The sequence below is a fragment of the Rhinopithecus roxellana genome, chromosome 3 (assembly GCF_007565055.1).
Source record: "Rhinopithecus roxellana isolate Shanxi Qingling chromosome 3, ASM756505v1, whole genome shotgun sequence".
Taxonomy (NCBI): domain Eukaryota; kingdom Metazoa; phylum Chordata; class Mammalia; order Primates; family Cercopithecidae; genus Rhinopithecus; species Rhinopithecus roxellana.
Genome location: NC_044551.1, coordinates 148241355 through 148264934, shown reverse-complemented (window position 1 = coordinate 148264934; position 23580 = coordinate 148241355). Strand labels below are relative to the sequence as shown.

Sequence of the window (23580 nt, the reverse complement as noted above, 5' to 3'; positions counted from 1 at the left end):
GCCCAGAATGAAGGCCTCAAGATTTTGTGGAGGAAAAAGCTACAGCTCTCTTACTCAAGGCATTTCTGAAATCTTGGCCATGCAATTCTGTTAAATCTTTGCCTAAGCAGGAAACAAAGCTTAGGGGACCTGAGCTTGGTCTTAGGAACTAAGCACTTGAACTAGTAATTCAGGAATTTCCATCTTGGATTCTGAAGTTCCAGAAATGCTAAGTTTTCTGAAAACTACCTTAATGCTGCCTGTTATTCAGAGTTAAAGGAAAGGAAGGGGATTAGAAGGTAAGGAAGGTTAAGTGGGAGAGAGCCAATGATTTGGGAAACCGTTTTTCTTAGAAAACACAATTTGACTTTTTTGTCCCACAAACTTTTTCCTCCATAAATTCCATCTTCCTGTAGAATTAGATTGAGATTGGAATTGTAGCATTTTCTTCCACTTAAAATTAAACTGAAAGCTATAAATGACATTCTCAAAATCCTGATCTCCCTGACAAACTTCACCTGTTTTGTTAAAGCATTATCATATATATATATATATTCCACTAGGACTTTAACTAGATTCCAGGTGTTTACATTTTTTTGACCTTAAGGATTCTATTTCAAAGCTATTAAATTAACTACAATGTGTAAATGGCCTATGTTAGCTTTAATTATATAATTATATGGTCAGTAGGAAATGAATCTGTATGAATAAGAACCTAATTGAAAGAAAGTACCCATTCTAAAGCTTGGCATGGATGAACACTTTGAAAGATACCACAGGAAAACTTACCTCTGCCTCTTTAATATGGTAAATCGAGTCTTAAAAATGACTGCAATGCTTTCCACAAATTTTGACTATATTGGGGATCACTGTAAATAAACAACTGAGCAGAAACTCTTCTCTGGATCAGGGCATTCTTATAGGGAGATCCTTCGAGTTTATCAATAACTATATTCTGAATAAAAGAAGTTCACCCCCAAATCTTGCTTCTGACCCTTCAAATGAAGTACCTTTTAAAAGCTTGGTTCACAAAGAATCTTCCAGTTTCTAACATTCTCCTAATCAGAAAAAAATATATATACTAATTCTGCTCAATCATCACCCACCTTCTTCATCTTCTTTTTACTCTCACAGTTAAGTATGTCCAGTGGGAACTGAGAAAGTGAAGAAGATCCACTGTAATACCTCACATCTATTATGAGAAACCTGAGTTTCACAGAATCCCAAACGTACAGGCTCTCAAGCCCTGTGAGATTCTTTTTCTTTTTCTTTTTTTCTTTTCTTTATTTTTTTTTGAGATGGAGTCTCACTCTGTCACCCAGGCTGGAGTGCAGTGGCGTGATTTTGGCTCACTGCAACCTCCACCTCCCAGACTCAAGTGATTCTCCTGCTTCAGCCTCCCAAGTAGCTGGGATTACAGGATTACAGGTGTACACCACTGTGCGTGTAATTTTTGTATTTTTAGTAGAGACAGGGTTTCACCATGTTGGCCAGGTTGGTCTCAAATTCCTGACGTCATAATCTGCCCACCTCGGCCTCCCAAAGTGCTGGGATTACAGGCATGAGCCAGTGCACCTGGCCTTGGCCCCCGTGAGATTTTAACATAATTCCTTCAAAGATGGCCTGAGGGGCTGAGTAAATGCTGTACAGGAATTTTAGGGTTTTCTTTTTTTGTGTGTGTGTGTCTTTGGGCAGGACTCTGGATGTGGGATAAACCAACCAATGTTATTCCCCCGACAGACATTTTTGAGCTCTACCGTGACCTCTGTCAGAAAACTGACGCTCACAACAGGCCTGCGAGTGTGAACTTGTTATCCCTGCTTCACAGATAAAGGGGCTGCCTCATAGGAGGATTCACTGATGCAGCCAGGATCGCATCACCAGCTCAGAGAGGTCAGTGAGGGAAACCCCACTCTCTCTGACTCCAAGTCCACTCTGCCGGAGGCTGCCTGGGGGACAGGAAAGAGGTCCTGCCTTTTTTTTTTTTTTTTTTTTTTTTTTTTTTTTTTTTTTTTTTTTTTGAGACAGAGTCTTACTCTGTTGCCCAAGCTGGAATGAAGTGGCATGATCTCAGCTCACTGCAACCTCCACCTCCCGGGATCAAGCAATCCTCCTGCCTCAGCCTCCCAAGTAGCTGGGATTACAAGCATGCACCACCATGCCTGGCTGATTTTTGTATTTTTAGTAAACATGGGGTTTCATCATATTGGTCAGCCTGTTGTCAAACTCCTGACCTCAAGTAATCCGTCCACCTTGGCCTCCCAAAGTGCTGGGATTACAGGCGTGAGCCACTGCACTGGGTCAGCTTATTCTGAGTGAGTTATTTAGCTCTCCTCTTTGCCATAGTCACAAACACTACTCTGCACCTTGGTCCATCCTGTCACAGAGGGCACTAGCAATAGTCAGGATGAACTAGTTAACTAGTTACACCATGAAACAAGTCTTATTCATGTGACACAACCGAAGCAGATTGGCTAGGAGGCTCTACTAATCCTAGTCATTCAGGGACTCAGGCAGACAGAGAATCCACCACCTCATTATTAGATCTTAAGTCAACATCACAGTACAATGCTTCAGGATCCACCATCGCACAGAAAGAGGGCATGAAAAGTTACAATATGGCTCTTAAATGTGCTTGCCCAGAAGTGACATAACTCCTCTTAACTTTTGTTTTGTTTTGTTTTTTTGAGACAGAGTCTTGTCTTGCTCTGTCACCCAGGCTGGAGTAGTGCAGTGGCATGATCTTGACTCACTGCAACCTCCACCTCCTGAGTTCAAGTGATTCTCGTGCCTCAGCCTCCCAAGTGACTGGGACTACAAGCACGCACCACCACGCTTGGCTAAGTTTTGTTTTTTTAGTAGAGATGGGGTTTCGCCATGTTGGCCAGGCTGGTCTTGAACTCTTGGCCTCAAGTGATCTGCCTGCTTAGGCCTCCCAAAGTGCCGGGGTTACAGGCCCCGCTTACCTTTCACTGGCCAAGGTGAGTCATATGGCCACACCTGACTTAAAGCCAGTCCTCCCATATGCGTGGAGGAAGAAGTGAACCAGAAATCTTAGAGAGCTGCAGTCATGTCTACAATAGTACTCTTGGTCACAAGGAGGAAGGAGCACTGAGTTGAGAGTCACAGGGCCTTTATCCTAAAACTGGCTGTGCCGCTGTAGAAGCTCCATGGCCTTGTCCTCTCTCTTAACCCCGTGGCTCCTGCATCCTCCTCTGCTAATGAGGGCTTGAGATAGATGGTCACCTCTCCGATTCTGCACCAGAACAAATCTATTACCTTTGCTAGATTTCAGGTCCCACATGCTTGGGAGCAGGTCTGTGAGGTCATCTCCAATGAAAGCCAACAGCGCAGAGAGGATGATGCGGGTCCTCGTGGAAACAGACTCATTTGTACACATGATAAGGAAGCTGGCTAGAGTCCACCAGCTCTGAGTTTTGAGATAGTCCACACCAGCACGATGAATGTGTCAAAGATTCCATGTCACACAATAGACTTTGTTAACTCACTTTGACAAAGGCATTTTACTTTTAACTGCTTGTGACAGCAGCTCACAGTTTACTCGTAAATGTGCCTCCCATACAGGTGTCTCCCACTTCATATAATAGATACGTTCCTTTAAAAAAAAGAGGGTGGAAATTTTAAAACCAGAAAATCACTGCTTGAGTTTATGAAAAATCACATTAGTTACAGGAATCCAGTGACAAAAGTTTTTGAGAAAGGATGAAAAGATCATTGTCGTTTTACTTTTTCTCTTAAGTCGTTGCTTCTGAAAATACCGAGAGTTATCTGGCACAGTACACAAAGCACAGTAAAGGCATTCAATGATATTTGTGAATGAATGGATAAAACTCAGTTTTCTAACTGTGATTGAGCTGCATTTTCATAGAATGATACTTATATCTGTATCACACTTTCTAGTTAACAAGCCTCACATTTACAGGAGAAGAAAGAGCATAAACTTTGGTGTCAGACTGGCGTTCTCATTGTGGGTCTGTTTCTTAGCAGCTGTGAGCTTAGACATTACTTCACCTCCTGGAGCATCCATCATTTTATTTGTAAAATATGAGTGATGCCAGCTTCTCAGGATTGTTGAAAGAGTGTGATGAGAGCCTTATGGGTTTTTTCTTTTCTTTTCTTTTTTTTTTTTAGAAATGGCGTCCCGCTTTTTTGCCCAGGCTGGTCTCAAACTCCTGACTTCAGACGATCCTCCTGTCTCAGCCTCCCAAAGTGCTAGGATTCCAGGCATGAGCCACTGCACCCTGCCCGGAGCCTTACGTTAACATGTCTATTACAGGACCTGACATGAAGAAGAGACTTAATAAAAGGTGATTGTCCTTCCCTTTTCTATGAAGCAGGAAGGGGAGCTATTATTATATTCATTGTACAGAAGAGAAAGCTGAGGCTCAGGGAGATAAAGTGGCTTGCCCAAAGTCTCACAAATACAGGATTGGAGCCCCAACTTGTGCCTAGCTCTTTAACATGCTACCTCACCAGCCCACACAGGAAGGCAATTACTGTGCACTGCAGATATTTGTACAGGATGAGTATATTATATGATTTAGGGCTGACAACTTGTCTTGCACATATTGTTTTATGTAACTTTACTCTGCTTTCTGCCTGTGCTGATCATGCCCCGAGAACTGGGGCCAGGCCTTGTGCCCTTGCAGAATCTGCCTCTGCAGCTCAGTGGTAGTTGCTCAGCAAGTGCTGATCCACTAGCCCATTTCCTTCCTTCCTTCCTTCCTTCCTTCCTTCCTTCTTTCCTTCCTTCCTTCCTTTTTTCCTTACTTCCTTCCTTCTTTCCTTCCTTCCTTCCTTTTTTCCTTCCTTCCTTCCTTCTTTCCTTCCTTCCTTTTTTCCTTCCTTCCTTCCTTCTTTCCTTCATTCCTTCTTTCCCTCCTTCCTTCTTTCCTTCCTTCCTTCTTTCCTTGCTTCCTTCTTTTCTTCTTTCCTTCCTTCCCTATTTCCTTCATTCCTTCCTTCTTTCCTTCCTTTCTTCCTTCTTTCCTTCCTTCCTTCCTTATTTCCTTCCTTCCTTCCCTCTTTCCTTCCTTTCCTCTTTCCTTCCTTCCTTCTTTCCTTCCTTCCTCCTTTCCTTCTTTCCTTCCTTCTTTCTTTCCTTCCTTCCGTCCTTCATTCCTTCCTTTCTTCCCTCTTTCCTTCCTCCCTTCCTTCCTTCTTTCCTCCCTCCCTCCCTCCCTTCCTTCCATCCTTCCTTCCTTCCTCCCTCCCTCTCTTTCCCTCCCTTCTTTCCTCCCTCCCTCCTTCCTTTTCTTTCTTTCTTTCTTTCTTTCTCTTTCTTTCTTTCTTTTTCTTTCTTTCTTTCTTTCCTCTTTCTCTCTTTCTCTCTCTCTTTCTTTCTTTCTTTTTTTTTGACAGAATCTCACTCTGTTGACCAGGTTGGAGTGCAATGGTGAGATCTCAGCTCATTGCAACCTCTGCCTCCCGGGTTCAAGCGATTCTCCTGCCTCAGCCTCCTAAGTAGCTGAGAATACAGGTGCATGCCACCACGCTCAGCTAATTTTTGTATTTTCCGTAGAGGCATAGAGGTGAGGCTGGTCTCGAACTCCTGACCTCATGACGCACCCACTTCAGCCTCCCAAAGTGCTGGGATTACAGATGTGAGCCACCTTGCCCTGCTGCCCATTTTCAAGTTCTTGCAAATCTGTCCACCCAGAGAGGACATAGTAGCACATTTAATAATTAAGAGAAAACTTGGTTTTCAGGAACTTTGTCATCTGAGCTTGATAATTACAAAGGGTATAAGAATTCATTTTATGGTATGGTAGGAAAAGAATAGCACTACCTAAAATGCTTAGATGATTAATTGAGTGTTCTTATTTGTAAGGACAGCCTCCCATTTTTCTCTCATGTGATGTCCAGCAGGCGGTTCTGACCTAACTAGTACGCATTCTTTTTTTTTTTTTTTTTTTTTTGAGGCAGAGTCTCGCTCTGTCGCCCGGACTGGAGTGCAGTGGCCGGATCTCAGCTCACTGCAAGCTCCGCCTCCCGGTTTTACGCCATTCTCCTGCCTCAGCCTCCCGAGTAGCTGGGACTACAGGCGCCCGCCACCTCGCCCGGCTAGTTTTTTTTTTGTATTTTTAGTAGAGACGGGGTTTCACCGTGTTAGCCAGGATGGTCTCGATCTCCTGACCTCGTGATCCGCCCGTCTCAGCCTCCCAAAGTGCTGGGATTACAGGCTTGAGCCACCGCGCCCGGCACTAGTACGCATTCTTTAACAGCTAGAGACAGAGCACTGCTAGGCGGCAGACACAGACCTATGCCCCAGGCCGTAATGGTGAGACAGGCGTAATCCCTGATCATGGAACCTATGGGGACAAGGCAGTTGATAGTTAAATACACACAATATTTATAAGTTACAATAAATTAAAGGAAAGACGAGGAACTAAGAGATAGCCTAATTGGAGGATCTCATTTAGATTGGGAGGCTGGCGAAAGTCTCCATGAAGAAGTGTTATCTACACTGAAACCTGAGAAAAATTGGTAGAAGTCAGGCCAAAAGTGGGAGAAGGAGCATTTCAGACAGACGGATCAACCTTGTGGAGGCCCCGTGGTGGGAGAGAGCTTAGAATTGAAATGATGTTAGGGGTCACCGCAGGGAAACTGGAGACACATAAGTGATGGGAGCTTGGCCAGGACCAACTTCCTATAGGCATTCCAATTGCAATTGCAATTTATAAGTTTTTAGCAGATAAATCATATGGTCAAACTTAGGTCCTAACACATCTCTCTACTGCTAAATAGAAGAATGGGTGCCACTTAAGAACGGATTCAGTGTAACGAGGGCAAAAGTAGAAGTGAGGAGACCAGCTGTGAAGCTATTGCAGTGGTCCTGGTGTAGGATGCGGGTGACTTGGACTTAGGTGGTGGCAGCGAATTGAGAGACCTGAGTAAAACTGTGAGATGTTTTAGGAGTGGAATTGATAGGACATGCGGATCAAGTGTATATACAGAGTGAGAAAGGGAAATGGCACTCTCATGTTTCAGGGTGTCTGAATTGGTTTACTGATATTTGGGGGGATCAGAAGAGTTCAGGTCTGACCAGTTTGCAATTGAGTTGCCTCTGAGGCATCCAGTAGGAGGACATCATTGGATACAGGAGTTTGGAGCTTAGATACACACTTGGGAGAACTCGGCACAGGTGGTATGAAAGTGGTGGGCTGGTGAGATTACCTAGAGAGAGAAAACACGGAGAGGAGTCCCAGGGCTGAGTCCAGACCTCTGAACAGAAGACGGAGTCATGGAGAAACCCAGAAGAGTGAGGTGTCACAGGCAAAGAAAAATTGGATGCTTGGGAAGGAGAGGGGTTTATCTCACGAAGAGAGATAAAAGCAGCTGGGACCACATGGAGGTAATTGTTGATGCTAATGAGAGCAGAGGGCAGAGAGTGGAAATGGAAGGGAGCCACTGAGCTGAGAATGGGATACAGGAAAGAAACAGCGTTCTGTGGTCAGCCTGGTGAGAAACGTGGCTCTCAGAGAGCACAGAGAGAACAGCTAGAGGAGCGCATGGGTGTTTTCTGTGTTTTCTGTTGGAAAGTATCAGAGCTCCTCTGTGTGTTAGGGAAGGGTCAAGTAGAGAGGGCAAGGGAGAAGATGCTGGAGTGAGGAGAGCCAAGGCCCTGAGGCCATCTGATCTTGACACTACACAGGACGTGCAGCCCACACACTTTCTAAGCAAGCCTCTTGCCTGGGGAATAAAGAGCTGAATTTTCCAGTGACTTCGTGGGCACTGGGGTCCTATGGCACCTCTGAGGGGAAGTGGTAAGAGAAACAGATGTTCTTTCTTCACTGTAGAGGGAGGAAGAGGGAAGAAAAAGATGAAAAAGGGAAGAAAGCAGGAAGGAAGGAGAAAGTAGAAAACAAAGACGGCCAGTTTTCTCTCCTCCCCAGGTGGTCAGGACAACAGTGAGGCTGAATCCCAGATGATATGGGGGTGCTGCAGCCTCTCAGGAGGGCCATCTCCTCCAGGAAAAGCCTAAGACTTACCCACACTTAGGAGGTTGTCATCAAGCCTTGTCTTTCCTGCAGACCTCAAAGTCTTGTCAGTCCAGAGAAACTGCAAGGGCAGCAGCCAGAATCCTAGGGCTGAGAAACCTGACTTTCCTCTCTTTGTACCTCCCAATTCCCCACCTAGGTCCTGAGTCACAGGGGATTGTGTGCTTTCAATGACCTATGGCAAGAGCATTTTCCCTTCCCATCAACTCAGTCGTGTTTCCTGTAGTGGAGATGTGAGCATGGGGAGGGAGGAGCGGGAGAAAGAAGGCTTGCTCTGGCAGTATTCATTCACTCTCTGAGGCATGATATTTGATTACCATTCTTTTTAACATGCATGACAGCAAATGCTAATATTTGCCACAGAATTTTCTAGCCCTCTTTTAATTCCGTCTACAGCGTTAGGCTCTTTGACCCCTAGAGGTAGGGAATGCCACAGGCTGACTTCATGCTACTGAATGTTGTTGCCTCCTCTATAGCAATAAAGCTTTTCTTGAAATATAAAGCATAAGAACAAAGAAAATTCCAGATTTCTGGGAGTAAATACTACAGTTCATTAAAACACCTGCTTACTTCATACAACAAGCTAGCAATGACTCTCCAGTCTCCCACATAAAACTCCAGTTAGTCTTCTGTGCACGAGATGTCTTTTCTATTGTGATTGCCATTCTTGGCTCATTGTTCTAAAGGGGATATTACAAATAAAAACAACAACCATCCCTGGTTAATATGCTTATTACTTTACACATCTTTCTCAACTTTTTCCAAACTTACTGGTAGACTAGAAAGAAATCTAACTTTTTTTAGGCTTGAGTTCCATTGTCTAAAGGTATGACTGTTTCCTTTCTTTCTTCTTTTTTCTTTTCGTTTCTTTTCTTTTCTTTTCTTTTTTTTTCAGATGAAGTTTCACTCTTTTTGCCCAGGCTAGAGTGCAGTGGTGCAATCTCAGCTCACTGCAACCTCTGCCTTCCAGTTTCAAGTGATTCTCCTTCCTCAGCCTTCCGAGTAGCTGGGATTACAGGTGCCTGCCACCAAGCCCGGCTAATTTTTGTATGTTTAGTAGAGACGGGGTTTCACCGTGTTGGCCAGGCTGGTCTGGTCTCAACCTCTTGACCTCGTGATCTGCCCACCTCACCCTCCCAAGGTGCTGGGATTACAGGCGTGAGCCACTGCGCCCGGCCAGGCATGACCATTTTCTAATGTTTAGGAGGCAGGGAGCTTGAGGTCAGTATCTAAAACTGTCGGCCAGAGGAGGGGCAATCTTGAAGTTCAAAAGCAGGAGGCACCCCGGATCTCCTTCTCCAGAGTTTTAACATCCCACCTCTCACTGCTTCTTGTAATATCCATTAGAGTTGTAAAAACCATTATCCAGTATAATATCTTTTAAATTGTTATCAAGGAGTCACTTAAGAAGAGTGGGCTCCCTCTGCTCCCTTCCTGCCCCTCCCAGATGGACTGGTGCTGTTTGTTAGGATGGCTTTGTTCCTCGTTGTTCAACGACACCTGGCATAGTGCTTTGCTCTGTCATAAGGCCATTTCAAAACACTCTCTCTTTGTAACATAAGCTTTGCTCGTGCTGAAAACTTGCCTTTCATTTGCTCTCCACAGCACTTGTCACACTGCATAATATAACCTAGACAATAGCGGCATACAAAGAAATAGCAACTGAACATAACCATCCACTATGGAAGCACTAATGAGTGCCCTACCTTTTGAAGGCTTCTCACAAACTAATGTGTAGACAAGGATAAAGGGCAAGGCTGCAGGAAAAGTCAATAGAACCTCACAATGTGAAGACTTAACCCCTGTTGCTATCAACTCAGATTTTCAAGTTGTATCAACAGCCAGAACCTTCTCTAGAACCAAGTGCCACATCAGAGCTTGGCAAAAAGAAAAAAAAAAAAAAGAAAGAAAGAAAGAAGAAGAAGAAAAAAAAGAAAATTGCTTTTTCTCCATGCTGAGGGAAGATACAAACTTACAAGTCATAGTTCATATTGAAGGTTGTTTCACATTTTCTAAATACTAAGAAGACATTAAAATCAGTATGATCACATGAAATCAGCTTAGTTTCATAAATGTATAATGAAAAGAAGCAATTTTGTTGTAACCATTTTTAAAAATTACACAAAGATAATATCTATGGTTTATGCTGTTTCTGCCACTTTGATCAGTATTTTTATTTCTTGGTATATTAGGTTAATGTTTAAGGTCCATTCTGTGTTTCAGCTTATGAAATTAATGTCTAAGTGCCAGCATGAGGCAAAGCAAACTTTACACTGGAGTCTCCCTTGCTTCCAGTGACTGGAATCAACATATCCAGCCATTCACAGAACACTTCTCAAATGTCAAAATAATGGCGTTTGTTCTCCTAATGTTTGCTGAGGGCTTACTATACCAGGCACTGCCCTAAATGCTTTGATGCACTAGTTTTATCCTCATGATAACTTTATGAAGTAGTAAATATTAGTAGCCCCCGATGGTTAGATGAGGGAACCGAGCCCGGAGATGGTAAGCAAGTTGTCCAAGGTTGTAGCATGATATTGCCTTCGGAGCCCAGGCTCATCTTGACTGATCCCCAGCACTACCTCCATGATAGATCTGTGCTAGAATGGAGGAATAACCTGAGAAATTACTGGTGACACATGGAGAATATTGAAATTACATGGCTAAAGAGGTTGATAGTTACAAATAATTGCAAAGCCAGATTTGTAGACAAATTTCCCAGTTCTGCCTACTGAATGTCTGTGTTCCTAGCAGGCTCTCCTTCTTCTGGAGACAAAATGCACTCCCCTCTCCACATCCCTAATGTGATTATTGAGGGCCTCAACATACTCACAGGACCCAACACCTCACTTCCTGCCCTGGCTACAGGATTTGAGGCCAGGGACAAGCACCTTCACTATTTCATTTAGCAAATATTTAGCTGTTGGTGTGAGGGACAGCCAAGGGAGCAGCAAGAGATGCTGCTGAGGGGGCTTGGCTGGGGTTGCGAGACCCTAAAGGGCCTATAATTCAGTTTTGCCAATTTCACATCTTTAACCCAGGGCCAGGCATGAACGCAAAACTCGAAATTTATGTTCAACTTTCTAGTATGATTTCATAAAGCAAAACAAAACCGAAGCAAAAAATCTCATTTAAGACCATATAAGAAATTTTCTTATATGCAAAGTATCTTGAAGTAGAATATTAACTAGAACAGAAGTTTTTCTGGTGTTTTTTTTTTTTTTTTTTTTTTTTTTTTTATGGAGTCACACTCTGTTACCCAGGCTGGAGTGCACTGGCGCAATCTCAGTTCATGGCAACCCCCGCCTCCCGGGTTCAAACCATTCTCCTGTCTCAGCTTCCCGAGTAGCTAGGACTACAGGGGCACACCACCATCCCTGGCTAATTTGTAGTAGCGACAGGGTTTCACCACTTTGGCCAGGCTGGTCTTGAACTCCTAACCTCAGGTGATCCACCTGCCTTGGCTTCCCAAACTGCTGGTATTACAGGTGTGAGCCACTGCGCCCAGCCAATTAACTAGAACAGAAATTTTATTACCTTCTATGAATATGCCTCTTTTTACTGTAAGGCAAATTCATAGCTTTGCTGCAAGTTCAGAACAAAATTTTGTTGAAAGGGTTCCTGATAGCTAGCTATCAATCCCTCTTTTAAAAATGCTTCACAGGGTCTTCTTCTACATCCCCTAGCTGCCAACAACTAGACCAGCGAGAGCAGTGAAGGGCTATGCATTGAGGTACCTAGAACTATCCATACACTATTCATTTAGTAACATTGGTTCTGCTGGGAGAGATCCAGAGAAAAGCAAGGACCTGGTTCCTGCCTACAGGCAGTAGATGGGAAAACAAGGCAGGCTTTTGTGGCCTAACTAGAGAACAATTCCAAAACAACATATATGGAAGAGTGTTTGGTTCTGGCTTTCAGTGGATTCAGGGTTAGAGGAGTACTTTAGGCATGAAAGTTGCTTAAAGACAGGGATATAATTTTTGGATGACTATACTAAATATCTATCTGTAGCAAGAAAGCTGCGTAATTTTACCTCCTACATTTGGGAAGAGTGTGGACAGGGTGAATTGGCTCTTTGTAAATCAGCTAAGGGCACTGGGAATGATTTACCATGTACTCAAGGCAAGCTCATTTCCCCTCTGGGTCTCAGTTTCCTCATCTGTAAAAGATGGGTTTCAAATGGAAAATTTTGTGGGTTTCTGCCACCTCTGCCATCCTGAGGACAGGTCTCTGGCTGTGTCTCCATGCACAGCAGTAGGCCAGGTCTTCAAACTGGTCCCGTTTTTGGAAGAATCTACTCAGCAGAAGAGGGTGTACACTGACTATGCCCTGACAGGCAAGTGATAAGGACATTTTTCAGACAAAGTTCCTGGGGTTATTTTCATATAATGCTTACAGCAACCTTTCCTTACCATGGTACATCTTCCCTGAGGGGCTTCATCAAATTTCAGGACAGATGGCATCCCTCACTTTTGCTAATTTGAAATCCTAGCAACATCTTTACATTCTCTCTGACTTTTAAGTTGTTTGATGGAGTTGCCTAATTTTCTTTCTAAAATCACATGCTCTCATTTATCTGTTTCCCTAGGATCTCTGTCTCTCAAATTCAGATTGAGTTACACAATCAGTTTTATTATCCTCCACTCTCCACTCAACTAAAACCTAAATTTTATAATCAAAGTATTTCTGGGAGATATTAATAATATGTTATAAAAGTTAAAGTCATTTGTTTTTTTCGAGGCAGAGTCTTGCTCTGTCACCCAGGCTGGAGTACAGTGGCATGATCTCGGCTCACTGCAACCTCTGCCTCTTGGGTTCAATCAATTCTCCTGCCTCAGCCTCTGGAATAGCTGGGATTACAGGCACACACCACCATTCCCGGCTAATTTTTGTGTTTTTAATAGAAACCAGGTTTCACCATGTTGGCCAGCCTGGTCTCAAACTCCTGACGTCATAATCTGCCTGCCTTGGCCTCACAAAGTGCTGGGATTACAGGTGTGAGCCAACATGCCCGGCCAAGTTAAAGTCATTTTTCATTAACACCATACTATGCTCATAATTCTATTTTCCATAAAGTTTGTTAAACTTATGGAATCCTAATCCAAAGCAGAGTTTGGACCCTTTTTGTTGTACTTTTTCCAGATTCTAATATGATAGACCTCTCCCATTAATGAGGTATGTTCTACAGCTGCTTTTACTGTGAAACTAGGAGAAATAATATTGATACATTTTAGCATTTCCCAAGTATATCCCAAATAACACCACGCAAATACAGAACAAGGGGAGTCATAATTTCTGTAGTAATTTGTATGCAATATTTGAAATTGGGAAACAAGTCTCTAGGATTACACTAATTAATTCAATTAATGAAATATCATATAGTTAAGGTACTGGTCTCTGTCACGTTAGTTTAGTTCAAAACCACAACCTTTAGTTTTAATTCGCATGAAAGTCATAGGCAACAATTTCTCAAAACACATCCCTTTTAGACAGAAAACTACTCCGTTTATGCAGTCTGAGAGCTTATTTGCTGATGAAGATGTGTATATGGCTGCTGGAAAAAGGATGAGCATCTTTATGGTGCAGGGAAGATTTACCCAAATCCATTTGGCTCTTTTGACCGACCTCAAGGGTCAAGTCAATAAGGAAATATCAGGTCAACCAAAAAACTGCTTAATATATTTGTAAACCAAGTTAACAATCAAATGGGCTAAAACCATAAGCCAGTTTAGGTTTGTGGACAGTCTCTGTTTAAATCCCAAGAGAAGCTGCTCATCATTCCCCATCACAGAAATAACAACAAAGCTTGGCCCAGGCCGCAGCAAACTTCAGAGACGAAGCTTCCGGTCTAACACGGGGTCTAACACAGGAGAGGATCCTAAGCGCCCTGGCAAGGAACAGTGCAGGGGAGCTGGAGGAGGGTCCCTGTCTCTATCAGCTTCAGGGTACCATCAACCTCAGGCCTGCCTAAGGGCACCTTTTGATTCAGAGGAGTGGGTTGCTAAGAGGAGGGGAGGCATTTCTGAATCCTAACATCTCTGCTCGGTGAATGTTTTCCAAATAAATGCTCTATTCTCTTGTCCAGTAATAATTCCACAGCCCTTATATATATTTGTGAACAATCACACCTGTTGACACTTCGATAGTCACAAGAAAAACCCTGAAAGATGGAAGGAGAAGCCATTGAATTTGTTTGTGCTTTTAGTTATTTCTGAGAGAAAGGCAGCATTGCAGCAATCCATTAAAGCCACGTACCACATCAAAGCTAAAAAGCTGTCACATAAAAGCACCACCTGTAGCCACTCCTTTGAAAGGAAAGTCCTTGGCAAACAATGGCCTGAGTGAGCCAGTTTAATCAGGCAGGAGTCAAGACCACTGAGACATAAATTAAGCATTCATCCTTGAGTAGCAGCCAAGCAGCCAAAGCCCCCATAATCCCAATTAATCCCATTTTGTGCGGTTGCCCTTGGGCCAAGGGCAGAGGGGAAGGGAGTCTGCACACGCTGGTTCCGCATCAGCTCTTTACCTTTACAGGGGGTGGGGCTGTAATAAAGGAGAGCACCTATGCAAGTGTTCTGACGTTGGAGCAATCAGAGCCTTCCCCCGCCCGGCTTCTATGATCTGTCAGCAAGAACTTACTTCAAGGGCATCCTACACTTTTGGAGTTAGGTGCTTGGGCTCCTTTGAAGACACACATGACTCTGTTTCATTCTCCTTTGTTTGTACAACTAAACTGACTTCCCATCACCCACTCCTGCAGTCAGACTGAATGAACAAATGCTCTGCAATCTCCCTGGAACTCATTTTTGCCATTGATCCTCTGTTCTGATAGAAAAGTTACCTAGCTTCCTAGGGATAGGAAATTTCCTTCCAGAGAGCAGCAATTGTGTCTGCGGAGTCAGTCTGGTGAGGCTGCTGCTTACTTCTCTCACACCTTGTGGGAAGGACATGGCAGAGTCTGAGCTCTGAAAACACACCCTCCCCTGGGCTGCAGATTCACTGTGCTCAGGCCCTCGGGTCCCCTTCCCACTTTATGAGAATCCCTCACAGGTACCAGCTGAGTGCTAAGGGCTCTGTGGTGGAGACTGCTGCATAACTGGTCACTTCTGGCCACCAGAAATCTTCCCTTCTTTGGCCACACTAGTAGGCCTTGTCTCCCAGATTTCCTTGTAGTTGGAGGGAAATAAGATGACATGAAACTAGGTTTTCCCGGTAGAATGTGAGCACAAGTGATGTGTACCACCTCTTGCTTGGGCTCATAAAGTCCTCCTGGACATACTCATCCATACGCTTTCCCCCTTTCTGTCTAACTGAGATGGAAATGCCTCCCCTCCTCTGCGCTCCTCCAAGTGTTCTCCTGGAAGACAGATTTTAAAGGTCCCCATCAGCCTGAGTCTCAGGGTGACTGTCTGGAGCAGAGCCCTGCCTCCCAGCCACATCTCTGTTTGTCTACATGATTTTTCAATTCCGCTATAATGTGAGGTGAGCAAGAAATAAACGTCCATCGTGCTGAGCGACTATATGTTTGGGTCTATTTATTACTTCAGGTTGACCTACCCTAACCATACAGGCTCAAAACACGTCGGCCTCCTGACCCTCTGTAGGCTCTACCTCCAGACCACCGATCCCAGGACACAGGTCAGGAGAAAAGGAAGAGAGGCCAAGGTGACCAGGGCTTCTGAGCCCAGCAGAAATTTTTGCACTCTGGGCTTTAGAATCTCCCTGATGACAAGGGGTTTGTATTCTAGTAAGTCTCTGTCCACAGTGACCCTTCCTGGGTATGAGTACTTTGGTTCTTGATGGGCTGGCTCTGAGGGTTCTCCATTCAGTAGGCTCTGCTGAGTCATACATGACTCAAGCCCATGAGTAAGCCCACTAAGACTGATGGAGAGAAGTAATGACTCTTTGCAGGAATTGGGGCTGAGAAGAAATCTGCATGCATCCTACTCACTTCAGGGAAGATGGAAAAGCACCGCAACTTTTCACTCCAAATCAAATTTAGGAGAATGAGGGTCTGTGGGCTCTTGCTTTCACTGCAATGAGTCCTTGTCACTTGAAGTTTGTTTTTTGACGAGTGTCAAATTTAATTTCCAGACTTCAGTTGTTTAAATAAATTTGATAAAAAGGAATAAAAATTGGCTGGGCATGGTGGCTTATGCCTGTAATCCCAGCACTTTGGGAGGCCAAGGCAGGTGGATCACCTGAGGTCAGGAGTTCAAGAGCAGCCTGGCCAACATGGTGAAACCCTGTCTCTACTAAAAATTAGCCAGGTGTGGTGGCACAGGCCTGTAGTCCCAGCTACTCAGGAGGCTGAGGCAGGTGAATCACTTGAGCCTGGGAGGCGGAGGTTGCAGTGAGCCGAGATCGCGCCACTGAACTCTATTTCAAAAATATAAAATAAAATAAAAATAAAAATTATGTCTCCCATTATTTTTATCTTTGAAGATACCAGGCATTACATTTTAAAAAAGAAAATGAAATAGATAATATTAACAGTCTCATGACCAACATACTGGCATCATGAGATGAGATTTAGGAAATCTAATTAGCATCAAGAATAGGACACATAGGATATTGTGCACTTCCATCAATGTTAAGTTCAAAGAAAACCACCTGTATTTCAAGTAGATAGGGCTGTTTTCTTTGAAAGAAAAAATATATACTATGATTTGAAAGAATCAGACTCGTTAATAGGCAATGTAGAGAAGATACACGTATGATAAAAATCGTCATTTAAGAAGAAAGTGTTTTACTCAAACTCACTGTTGCTCATTTTAGAGTTTTTCCAAACTCCACAGTTGTTGATTAGAAGTTAGAAAGTAAGGAGAGAGGCAGACTGCTCCTGCAGAAAAGTCAGCTCCCTCTAGATACATAATCCAGTTAAAATTGAGTTTCTTCTGGGTATCTTGTAACATTGCTGGTGGAAATGTAAGTTTGGCAGTTTCTAAAATACCATATTACTCAACAATTGTACAATGAGCATTTATCCCAAATAAATAAAAACTGATGTTCACACAACAACCTGTATCCAATTGTTCACAGCAGCTTTACTTGCAATAGCTAAAAGCAGGAAACAACTAAAATGTCCTATAACAGGCAAATGATTAAACAGACTGTGGTACACCCCTACCATGGAATACTACTCAGTAATAAAAAGAGAACCAACTATTGATACATGACACAACTCAGATGAATCTCAAGGACATTATACTGAGTGAAAAAAGTCAATCTTGAAAGTCACTGTTATTGTACGAATTTGCTGTATGAATACTGTATGATTCCATGCATATAACATTCTCAGAATGACAAAATTATACAGATTAAGAATAAACTAGGCCGGGCGCGGTGGCTCAAGCCTGTAATCCCAGCACTTTGGGAGGCCAAGGCGGGCGGATCACAAGGTCAGGAGATCGAGACCATCCTGGCTAACACGGTGAAACCCCGTCTCTACTAAAAAGTACAAAAAACTAGCGGGGCGAGGTGGCGGGCGCCTGTAGTCCCAGCTACTCAGGAGGCTGAGGCAGGAGAATGGCATGAACTCGGGAGGCGGAGATTGCAGTGAGCTGAGATCCGGCCACTGCACTCCAGCTTCGGCAACAGAGCGAGACTCCGTCTCAAAAAAAAAAAAAAAAAAGAATAAACTAGTCATTCTAGGGGTTAGGGATGTTGGCGATGGAGTAAACTTGCAGAAAAAAATGAGTTCCTAATTTCCATTTCACATGCCACAGGTAATTTTTAAATTAAACTCTTAATTATTTCTAACTCTGCATTTTCATGTGTGATAAATGTCTTTGAAAAAGAGTAACCAGCCGGGCACAGTGGCTCACGCCTATAGTCCCAGCACTTTGAGAGGCCGAGGTGGGTGGATCGCTTGAGTTCAGGAGTTTGAGACCAGCTTGGGCGAAACCTTGCCTCTACAAAAAATACAAAAATTACCTGGGCATGGTGGCCCATGCCTGTGGTCCCAGCTACTCAGGAGGCTGAGGTGGAAGGATCACTTGAGCCCAGAAGACTGAGGTTGCAGTGAGCCAAGATTGCGCCACTGCACTCCAGCCTGGGCAACAGAGTGAGATCCTGTCTCAAAAAAAAAAAAAAAAAAGAGTAACCAACATCATTTTCAGAATAATAGCAATGCAAAACATCTTTTCCTATGTGAAGGAGTAGTCTAATTATCTCTTTTATTTGGGGAATTCAAAAGTGAGGCAGACACTCCCAAGGATAAATAAGACAATCTGTTGGAGAGTGGGAGAGAAATAGTAGAATGCCTGTTTCTATTTGTTGCATATCCTTTGTATTTAAAATATCTCAGAGTCGGCCGGGTGCAGTTGCTCAGGCCCATAATTCCAGCACTTTGGGAGGCCGAGGCAGGCGGATCACCTGAGGTCAGGAGTTCAAGACCAGCCTGGTCAACAAGGTGAAACTTTGTTCTCTATTAAGAACAAAGCCAGGCATGGTGGTAGGGCCTGTAATCCCAGTTACTTGAAGACTAACGCAGGAGAATCACTTGAATCCGGGAGGCAGAGATTGCAGTGAGCCGAGATCACTCCACTGCACTCCAGCCTGGGTGGCAAAGTGAAACTCTGTCTCAAAATAAATAAATAAATAATAAATAAATAAATAATATATATACACACACACATACATCTCAGAGTGTGTTTTATAATATATATGATTCATTAGCTTCATAGTACCAGGATAACATTGACACATGTGAATATGGGGATACAAGCTCAAAAATGTTTTCCTGATGGGAATGTGTGATCCAGGGAGTGGTGTGCCTAATGCCAGCCATCAGCCCATAGGATCTAGCTCAACCATCTCATTTTTTGATGTGTATGGTCAGCATTTGACAGCTGAAGCCTTTTCAAGTATTCTCTGGTAGAATGTAGATTGCTTTTTTTAATCTGGAGGGAAACTGTACATGTAAGTTAAAATGGGCAGCAATGTGTTTGGAAAATGTAAGACAACTGGGTTTATATTCTTTATCTCCAACTCACCCTTGAGACCCTCCAAGTGGAAGAGAAACAGATGTTGTTTCTGACATCTAAATAGTCAACCGTCTCTCACTAATTTATTTACAGATAAGAAAGCATCACTTCTTTCATTAGAAAATTCAACATTTGGACAAGCACAGTGGCTCACGCCTGTAATCCTAGAACTTTGGGAGGCCAAGGCGGGTGGATCACCTGAGGTCAGGAGTTTGAGACCAACCTGGCCAACATGGTAGAACCCCATCTCTACTAAAAATACAAAGTTAGCTGGGCATGGTGGCAGGTGCCTGTAATCCCAGCTACTTGGGAGGCTGAGGCAGGAGAACGGCTTGAACCTGGGAGGCAGAGGTGCAGTGAGCCGAGATCACCCCATTGCACTCCAGCCTGGGTGACAAGAGTGAAACTTGGTCTCAAAAAAAAAAAAAAAAAAGGAAAAGAAAATTTAAGAGTTTTTCCTTTAAATATCTGTATTATTATTATTATTATTTAGAGCAAGGCGAAATTGCCTTTGAATATCTTATGGTGAATTGCTATGGCTATTGCTTTAAATCTAAAGGAGAGAATATTCCCTGCAAAGATGTAAGGAAAGCTCTGTCTGTTGGTCCTCTGTTTGCCCTCAACTGTTGGTATATGTGGCAGGGAGTCCTGCTTTTGGTCTTCTTTTCTTGTCACCCAGCTTGCATTTCCTAGGTACTCTCATCAGTTTTTACAGTTGTGACTGCTTCACTATGGTAAAAGGGTAAGGCTCTATCTCCAGACAGATCATGCTCCTGAGCACTCCTCAAATGCAATTGCCCACAGAGCATGTTCCATCAAGAAACAAGCACACCTCCACACTCAGAGTGAGCTCAATATGTTGCAGGCCTCCTCATTTCAAACCTACTCCTTCTACTATATTCCTCATCTTTGTCTGTAATTTACATGTTCATCTTAGCCAGAAATATGGTGGTGATCTGAAATTTTTTTCCTCTGTCTCGTATTTTACATTGTTAAGTTTTACTTTTTTATTATCTCTAAATTCCTCTATGCATTAGACCTATGTATATCAACATGGATAAATCTCAAAAACATAATACAAAGAAAGCAAGTTTCAAAAGCATACGTGAGATGATATGTAAAATTCTAAATATACAGAAGAGTAATGTATTTTGTTTGTGGATACATACTGCATCTAAAAACTAAAAATCATGTATGGAGGCCAGGCGCAGTGATTCACGCCTTTAATCCCAGCACTTTGGGAGGCTGGTCAGGAGTTCAAGACCAGCCTGGCCAACATGGTGAAACCCTGTCTCTACTAAAAATACCAAACTTAGCTGGGTGTGGTGGCATGAGCCTATAATCCCAGTTACATGGGAGGCTGAGGCAGGAGAATCACTTGAACTCAGGAAGCGGAGGTTGCGGCGAGCCAAGATTGTGCCACTGCACCCCAGCCTGGGTGACAGAGTGAGACTCCGTCTCAAAGAAAATAAAAATAAAATAAAAATAGAAATCATGCATGGAAATAATACACTCAACCTCAGGACAGTGATGGCCCCTAAGGAGGAAGGAAAGGAGTAAGAATTGGGGATAAGACTATATCTCTTTTTAAAAAGTGGAAACACGTTGACACGTTAATTCTTGGTTATAGTCACATGGGTGTTAGTTATGCTATTTTGTGAATTTTCCTGTATGTTTGAAATCTTTCAAAATTAAAACTATTTTAAGGGCAAAAAATCTTAATTCCTCCCCTCACGTCCCTATCCATGGTGAAAGGGCCTCGTTCGGGTCCTCACATTTCTCCTTGGATTACTACAATAGTCACACTGTTTTTCCAGCCTCCATTTTCACTTCTTTTTAGCCTATCCATCACATTCAGATAAAATACACATTGTAAAACAAAAATTGGAGCATGTTATACCCATTTGTGGCCCTTTCATGGCCTATATTCATTAGCCAAATCCATAAAAATGCTGCAGAACAAAAGACCACAAAAATCTCAAGTGCATGCAACAATAAGCATTGATTTGGCCTATGAATCTGAGTGGTCAGCTGAGCTGACCTAGACTGGGCTTGGCAGGGGTGAGTTGACTGTGGTCCACAGTGCTGTTATCCTGCTAGCCTGGGCAGGCTCCTCTAGTGGTGATGGCACACATGTAACTAGGAAAATGGAAATGCACAAGGCCTCTTAAGGCCTAGGCTTGGAGCAGGCACACCAACACCTACACCTCATTGTATTGGTCAAAGCTAGTCACAGGCCTGTTGGGCACAGTTGCTCACACTTGTAATCCCAGCAGTTTGGGATGCTGAGACAGGTGGATCACTTGAGGCCAAGAGTTTGAGACCAGCCTGGAAAACATGGTGAAACCCCATCTGTACAAAAATTACAAAAATCAGTCAGGCATGGTGGTGTGTGCCTGTAGTCCCAGTTACTCTGGAGGCTGATGTGGGAGGATTGCTTGAACCCAGGAGGCGGAGGTTGCAGTGAGCCACGATCACACCACTGCACTCCAGCCTGGGTGACAGAGCAAGACCCTGTCCCAAAAAACAAACAAGCAAACAAAACCCCAAACCCCAAAGTCAAGAAGTAGGGCAACATATTCCATTTCTTTAGTGGTAAAAACTGCAAAGTCACACAGCAAAGGGTATGGCTGCACAGAGGAGTGAAAATTTGGGGCCGATAGCACAATCTTCCATAGACCCTAGCATTTAAGGACAAATGTTCTTCCTCAGCAAGGCTCACACAGTACTCTGCAGGCATCCTGAGTCAGCTGTCCAGCCTCATTTCTGTTGCCACATCCTTTATTCCCTATGCTCCCGCCATTCTGAACTATCTGCATGTGTTCTGCTGTTTCTTATCCCTCTGCCTTTGCATATGTTATTCCCTCTGTCTTCACCAGGCAAACACCCACTTATTCTTCATGGCCTTAACTCAGAACTTCTTGATCAACTCTTTCTCACGTGGATCAATTTTCAGCTTCCATCTTCATCCCAGCAGAATTGACCACACCTCCTCTGTCTTTGTCTTCATTGTTTCTTGAATACACAATATGGAAACTCAGCACCACTCTTTCTAGACTATGAATCCTTCCAGGGCGGAAAATATATTTCATCATATTTGCATCTTTGGTACTTAGTACTTTATTGAGTCTCCATAAATGTTTGTCAAATTAAATGCAACCTTCTGACTATTGATTAAACTTCCCTAGTTCTCAGAAACTAAGAAAGGTATGCTGTGAACAGAAGAGACTAAATAGTCCAGTTTCCAAGACAAGTGAAATGCTAGTTGTAAATTTTTGTTTGTTTTGAGACAGGGTCTTGCTGTGTCACCCAGGCTGGAGTGCAGTGGTACAATCTCGGCTTGCTGCAACCTCTGCCTCCTTGGTTCAAGCAATTCTCCTGCCTCAGTCTCCCGTGTAGCTGGGACTACAGGTGCGTGCCACCATGCCCGGCTAATTTTTGTACTTTTAGTAGAGACAGGGTTTCCCTATGTTGGCCACGCTGGCCTCGAACTCCTGACCTCAAGTGATCTGCCCACCTCAGCCTCCCAAATTGCTGGGATTACAGGCATGAGCCACCGCACCCAGCCCTCTAGTTGTAAATTAATACATCAATATTCTGCTAAAATATTTATCTAGCTTAGAATCTGATCATTTTCATTTGAGTTAGGGTGGGGATCCAAACATTGAATCATGGAGTCACCAATAAGATGCTGCATATCGGCTGGGCGCAGTGGCTCACGCCTGTAATCCTGGCACTTTGGGAGGCTGAGGCTGAGGCAGGTCACTCACCTGAGATCAACAGTTCTAGACCAGCCTGGCCAACATGGTGAAACGCTGACTCTACTAAAAATACAAAAGTTAGCCAGGCATGGTGGCAGGCACCTATAATCCCAGATACTCAAGAGGCTAAGGTCTGAGAATCACTTGAACCTGGGGGGCAGAGGTTGCAGTGAGCCAAGATGGTGCCACTTCACTCCAGCCTGGTCGAAAGAGAGAAACTTCATCTCAGAAAAAAAAAAAAAAGAGACGCCGCATATGCTTGGAAGGTGTGGTTTCGGCGCTGGCTGATCTTACTCATTATATTACTAGGCAGTGCTCGGTGAGGATAGAGGAGACTAAGGTTTATTTGCCTTGTGTGTGAAACTGCACATCAGCAGGGTGTGCTAACGAAATCAGGGCAAATCCCTGACCACTGTGCTAATAGCTAGAGTCACCTACCCCCAATTCTTGAAAGAGGCCCTAGAATCAGACTCTGATTGAGGCCTTTTCCACTGTTGCAGGAGAACAAAGGGACAGACTGAATCCAGGATTTTCACACTTAGGGGTGATGTGCACCAAACCATTCTTTAGTTTTGTGTTCAAGGACAGCCCCCAGGCAGAAACACTCTATTGTTACACCCTCAGATTCATGAACAACCAGAAGACTGAGTCAGTTAGGGACAAAAGTGAGCATAGAACATGCATCTAGAAACAATGGAATCACTGTTGTTTGTTTGCTTGTTTATTTGGAAGAGAAAATGCAAATCAAAGAACAAGAAAACAACTCTTCAGTCAACCAAGAAGCACAAAAGTCACCTCCAAGGCTTTATATATTCAAGTGAGAGCAAA

The 23580-nt window shown here is 43.5% G+C and overlaps 1 long non-coding RNA gene across 1 annotated transcript in view; it reads left to right on the top strand.

Moving 5' to 3' along the window:
- Window positions 1-7182: 7182 nt before the first annotated feature.
- The window catches only part of LOC104656958, a 77056-nt gene continuing 60658 nt past the window's right edge, over window positions 7183-23580 (top strand). The window contains exon 1 of the long non-coding RNA XR_747205.2: window positions 7183-7354. This is a non-coding gene — a long non-coding RNA (uncharacterized LOC104656958). The remainder of the gene's footprint in view (window positions 7355-23580) is intronic.